A 6,939-nucleotide genomic window follows, 5' to 3' on the forward strand; every position below is an offset into this window, starting at 1 on the left:
TCATCTCTTCAGATGTACCTTAGTGCCAGACATTGAAGATCCTGACCAAGTCCCCGACCACTGCTCTCAACACCTGCTAAGTACCTCACAGCCCCCCACCCCCAAGACCTCCAAACCATATGCAACGGAGTTAGAATCACCACCTTTTCTACGGCGTGACGCTACGACACTGGGGGTCAAGAGGGGGGTCATGTGTATTTATGAGGCAGGGGATCCCTGGTTGGTTGGAGTCCAGGGACATGGGAGGAAGCTATATTGTGACGCTTGTTACACAACTCCAAGCTTTACCCCTACTCTAGCCCCAGTCATCAGCCCCTAACTCTCTCTCCCTCTCTCTCTCTCTTTCTCTCTCTCTCCCTCTCCCTCTCTCCCTCTCCCTCTCCCTCTCTCTCTCTCCCTCTCTCTCTCTCTCTCGCTCTCTCTCTCTCTATCTCCCTCTCCCTCTCTCTCTCTCTAGCCCCAGTCACCAACCCCTAACACCTGACCCTAGAGGTCGCCTTCCAAATTTTCCTTTGGAAGAATCTAAGTCTATTGCGACCTCTTCACCCTTGAAGCCCTAACCCCTATACCTGCAAGTGGAATTCAACTTCCTTGTCCTAAATTACACCACGTAATGTAATTATGACTACTGTACATCATCACTAATAGCCTGGGTACCAGTCTGTTTGTGCTAACGTTCCACTCCATCGTCATGTCATGTTTGGCACTTGACACCGAGTACACGGAGTGGAAAGTTAGCACAAAACAGATCTGGGTTTCAGGCTACATTACTAAATGACTTCACCTCCAAACTGTACAACACATAGTCACTTGTTTACGTAACTATATACAACATAGCCTGATTGCCAGTCTGTTTGTGCCATCACTCTAAATCCTCCTCACTCATCGTCATGCCAGTTGGCTAGCCTGGTCCTAGATCTGTTTGTGCCATGATTCCAACTCAAGGAGTAGCACAAACAGATCTGGGACCAGGCTACAAATGGTCTTTCAGTGACGGTAGTGGAGTTGTCAAGAGCACAAACAGATCTGGGACCAGCCTAACTGTAAAGTGCACCTGTTGTTCAAACCCTTGGATTCAAGCCAAACACTTTGGTATCAACTCAGAACTCCAAGCACTGTGATGTACATGTACATAGGACTATAAGCAATAACCAAGCCACTGATATCTTATACCAAATCTCTATGTCATTATTTGAATATATTTATGTCGGTTCACGTTAGAAATGTACAATGTCACCTGCCTGCTAAATGTTGTTTCCTGTCGTCAGTCAGCACATACCAACGACACATTCAGGATTCTTCTTATGCACAATGTTGCACACACACACACACACACACACACACATATACACACACACACACACACACACACACACACACACACACACACACACACACACACACACACACACACACACACACACACACACACACACACACACACACACACACACACACACACACACACACACACCACACACACACACACACACACACATCACACCACACACACACACACACACATACACACACACACACACACACACACACACACCACACACACACACACACACACACACACACACACACACACACACACACATACACACACACACACACACACACACACACACACACACACACACACACACACACACACACACACACACACACACAATCACACCACACACACACACACACATTCTCTAGCTCTCTTTTCTTTCACATGTTGCAACTCGTTGTGTAATATTGTATTGGAAATAAACCTGGTCAATGTAAGGGTCTCATGTGTTTAACTAAATCATATTAAACAAAACAATGGCTGATCAACTGTTTGATTGTAATGTTCCTTTCTCACCACAAGAGGGCCACAGTTAGCACTCTTTCATATTTTGACCAGCAGAGAGCAGCAAAGACAAAGGTAAGGAGTCTGTCCATTTATCGCTTAGTAAAGTTGGGACGGACGGTGGCACATTACTATGGTGTCTTTCTATGGTTGCACATTACTATGGTGTCTTTCTATGGTGTCTATTTCTATGATGTCTATTTCTGTAGTGACTATTTCTATGGTGTCTATTTCTGTAGTGTCTATTTCTATGGTGTCTATTTCTGTAGTGTCTATTTCTATGGTGTCTATTTCTGTAGTGTCTATTTCTATGGTGTCTATTTCTGTAGTGTCTATTTCTATGGTGTCTATTTCTGTAGTGTCTATTTCTATGGTGGCTATTTCTGTAGTGTGTATTTTTATGGTGTCTATTTCTGTAGTGTCTATTTCTATGGTGGCTATTTCTGTAGTGTCTATTTCTATGGTGTCTATTTCTGTAGTGTCTATTTCTCTGGTGTCTACTTCTATAGTGTCTATTTCTATGGTGTCTATTTCTGTAGTGTCTATTTCTATGGTGTCTATTTCTATAGTGTCTATTTCTATGGTGTCTATTTCTGTAGTGTCTATTTCTATGGTGTCTATTTCTGTAGTGTCTATTTCTATGGTGTCTATTTCTGTAGTGTCTATTTCTATGGTGTCTATTTCTGTAGTGTCTATTTCTATGGTGTCTATTTCTGTAGTGTCTATTTCTATGGTGGCTATTTCTGTAGTGTGTATTTTTATGGTGTCTATTTCTGTAGTGTCTATTTCTATGGTGGCTATTTCTGTAGTGTCTATTTCTATGGTGTCTATTTCTGTAGTGTCTATTTCTATGGTGTCTATTTCTGTAGTGTCTATTTCTATGGTGTCTATTTCTGTAGTGTCTATTTCTATGGTGTCTATTTCTGTAGTGTCTATTTCTATGGTGGCTATTTCTGTAGTGTGTATTTTTATGGTGTCTATTTCTGTAGTGTCTATTTCTATGGTGGCTATTTCTGTAGTGTCTATTTCTATGGTGTCTATTTCTATAGTGTCTATTTCTATGGTGTCTATTTCTGTAGTGTCTATTTCTATGGTGTATATTTCTGTAGTGTCTATTTCTCTGGTGTCTACTTCTGTAGTGTCTATTTCTATGGTGTCTATTTCTGTAGTGTCTATTTCTATGGTGTCTATTTCTGTAGTGTCTATTTCTATGGTGTCTATTTCTATGGTGTCTATTTCTATAGAATCTATTTCTATGGTGTCTATTTCTGTAGTGTCTATTTCTATGGTGTCTATTTCTATGGTGTCTATTTCTGTAGTGTCTATTTCTATGGTGTCTATTTCTATGGTGTCTATTTCTGTAGTGTCTATTTCTATGGTGTCTATTTCTGTAGTGTCTATTTCTATGGTGTCTATTTCTGTAGTGTCTATTTCTATGGTGTCTATTTCTATGGTGTCTATTTCTATGGTGTCTATTTCTATGGTGTCTTATCTGTATTCCTATTTCCATGAGTCATTGATCACCTTTTGGTCATAATAATTACACTGAGACGTTAGTATTGTAAAAGTTAAACATTCCCCCAAAGTATCTTCAGCATATTGAGTGACTGCGGCAGGGTAGCCTAGTGGTTAGAGCGTTGGACTAGTAACCAGAAGGTTGCAAGTTCAAACCCCCGAGCTGACAAGGTAAAAATCTGTCCTTCTGCCCCTGCCTGAACAGGCAGTTAATCCACTGTTCCTAGGCCGTCATTGAAAATAAGAATTTGTTCTTAACTGACTTGCCTAGTAAAATAAAGGTCAAATAAACAAAAATTTGGGACTAACTGATGATTTGAAGTGTGTCATGTTAATATGAAAGAAGGAGGGATGGACTCCATCTTGTCTCTGAGTAGTCTGACATCAATCTACTGTTTAATATTCCATGCTGGAGATCTGAGTCAGGGAGACAGGTGTGTGTGTGTGTTGTTATTTTTCAGCAGCACCTCTAGATATTCCTAGCTGTCAACCCCTCTTCCATAATTACGCGGCAGACGCCTCAGTCTTTCTGACAAAACTCATTGATATTTCACAAACAACCTCTCTGCAACGCTGTTCTACATAACCAGGCCTGGAGAAGGAATGTACATATGACAGTTAGTCTGTTGTTTCAGGCTGGGATGTAGTTCGTTGGCTGTCACCCACAGTAACAATCCACCTGTGGTAAAGAATTATGATCTGATACAGGAAGATATGGAAGACAGTGTGTCTCTGTCTGTCTGTCTGCCTGTCTGTCTGCCTGTCTGATTGACTGTCTGCCTGTCTATCTGCCTCTCTGTCTGTCTGCCTGTCTGTCTGTTGCTCTGTCTGTCTGCTTGTCTGTCTGTCGCTCTGTCTGTCTGATTGACTGTCTGCCTCTCTGTCTGTCTGTCGCTCTGTCTGTCTGCTTGTCTGTCTGTCGCTCTGTCTGTCTGTCTGATTGACTGTATGCCTGTCTGTCTGTCACTCTGTTTGTCTGTCTGCTTGTAGCACACACACACGGGTACACACACACCTTGTCACTGCTATAGACATCCCACATGTTTCTGACTGTCTGTGTTTCAGAGAGAGGGGTTCTGAGAGAGCAGGTGTGGGTTGGATAGACATGTTTCTGACTGTGTTTCAGAGAGAGAGAGGGGTTCTGAGAGAGCAGGTGTGGGTGGGATAGACATGTTTCTGTCTGTGTTTCAGAGAGAGAGAGGGGTTCTGAGAGAGCAGGTGTGGGTGGGATAGACATGTTTCTGTCTGTGTTTCAGAGAGAGGGGTTCTGAGAGAGCAGGTGTGGGTGGGATAGACATGTTTCTATCTGTGTTTCAGAGAGAGAGAGGGGTTCTGAGAGAGCAGGTGTGGGTGGGATAGACATGTTTCTATCTGTGTTTCAGAGGAGAGAGAGGGGTTCTGAGAGAGCAGGTGTGGGTTGGATAGACATGTTTCTGTCTGTGTTTCAGAGAGAGAGAGGGGTTCTGAGAGAGCAGGTGTGGATGGGATAGACATGTTTCTGTCTGTGTTTCAGAGAGAGAGGGGTTCTGAGAGAGCAGGTGTGGGTTCTGAGTGAGCAGGTGTGGGTGGGATAGACATGTTTCTGTCTGTGTTTCAGAGAGAGAGAGGGGTTCTGAGAGAGCAGGTGTGGGTGGGATAGACATGTTTCTGTCTGTGTTTCAGAGAGAGAGGGGGTTCTGAGAGAGCAGGTGTGGGTTCTGAGTGAGCAGGTGTGGGTGGGATAGACATGTTTCTGTCTGTGTTTCAGAGAGAGAGAGGGGTTCTGAGAGAGCAGGTGTGGGTGGGATAGACATGTTTCTGTCTGTGTTTCAGAGAGAGAGAGGGGTTCTGAGAGAGCAGGTGTGGGTTCTGAGAGAGCAGGTGTGGGTTGGATAGACATGTTTCTGTCTGTGTTTCAGAGAGAGAGGGGTTCTGAGAGAGCAGGTGTGGGTGGGATAGACATGTTTCTATCTGTGTTTCAGAGAGAGAGGGGTTCTGAGAGAGCAGGTGTGGGTTCTGAGAGAGCAGGTGTGGGTTGGATAGACATGTTTCTGTCTGTGTTTCAGAGAGAGAGAGGGGTTCTGAGAGAGCAGGTGTTGGGATAGACATGTTCTGACTGTGTTTCAGAGAGAGGGGTTCTGAGAGAGCAGGTGTGGGTGGGATAGACATGTTTCTGTCTGTGTTTCAGAGAGAGAGAGGGGTTCTGAGAGCAGGTGTGGGATGGGTAGACATGTTTCTCTCTGTGAGCAGGAGGGGTTCTGAGAGAGCAGGTGTGGGTGGGATAGACATGTTTCTGTCTGTGTTTCAGAGAGAGAAGGGTTCTGAGAGAGCAGGTGTGGGTGGGATAGACATGTTTCTGTCTGTGTTTCAGAGAGAGAGAGAGGGGTTCTGAGAGAGCAGGTGTGGGTGGGATAGACATGTTTCTGACTGTGTTTCAGAGAGAGAGAGAGGGGTTCTGAGAGAGCAGGTGTGGATGGGATAGACATGTTTCTCTCTGTGTTTCAGAGAGAGAGAGGGGTTCTGAGAGAGCAGGTGTGGATGGCAGCAGAGAAGTGATACTATTAGATGGTCCAGAAAGGCTGTCTTCAGGGTGAACAAGGTCAGTCTCATTTCAGTGTCACTGTCTGCAGTCTGCATGGCTGCTGTGGTGTCCTCCTCTCCAAGAGGTCTCCTCCAGGGCTTGAAAAATACATGTCTTTCCTCCATTCCTCTATTTTGCCTTTTGTGTGGGTCGTGTGAAGTCTTTCGAGGTCCTGAAAAAGTCATTTATTTATTTTGCAATCATTTATACTTTATTTCACATAACATCGATCCTATTGAGATAACATTTTATTTTGAACGGAGGCCTGCGCTGTGCAGATATTGTAGGGAATTCCCTTATTTTCCCTGATTGAACTCTTGTTTTAAGAGATCTTGAAATCTAAATGAAAAGGCATGTCATAAACCATCCAGGCCACTTCTTAGAAGATGTCCCTAGTTCTACAACAACATCCAGACGATCCACGTCAAGAAGAAGGTTGGCTGTACTGCGATAATGTACCGATCTGCTGACCTGACGGGGACAAAGTTCAAGAGGACGCGGCCTGTATACAAGTCCTAATAATGAGCCAACTCATCACGTACCTTCCTCTCCAACGGCCCTCAAATCTCCCCTTTAACTCTTCAGTCCCAGATGCAGCCTTATTCGCTATAGTGCCTGGTCAAATGAAGTGCATTTCATAGGGATTAGGGTACAATATGGGATGTGGCCTCCGTCGGCCCAGCCGAGGGGGCGCTGATGTGATGCTAGGTGATGGCCAGCCGCTTGTACATGCAGGGTGAGACCAGACAGAACTGAAGCAGTGCACTTTTTACATGCAGAGGAGGATGAATGCAACGCTGATGATGAGAGACATTTGTGCAATACTTGTGGATGTAGACTGAGACAACAGAAAGAAAGGGAAGAGAGAGGGGAAGGGAGAGAGGGAGAAGAGAGGGAGAGAGGGGGAGACAGGGGAGAGAGAGGAAGGGGGAGAGAGAGGGGAGAGAGGGAGAGAGGGGGAGAGAGGGAGAGAGAGGGGAGAGAGAGAGAGAGGAAGGGAGAGAGGGGGGGAGAGGGG

Source organism: Oncorhynchus masou, unplaced genomic scaffold (assembly GCF_036934945.1).
Source record: "Oncorhynchus masou masou isolate Uvic2021 unplaced genomic scaffold, UVic_Omas_1.1 unplaced_scaffold_584, whole genome shotgun sequence".
Lineage (NCBI taxonomy): Eukaryota > Metazoa > Chordata > Actinopteri > Salmoniformes > Salmonidae > Oncorhynchus > Oncorhynchus masou.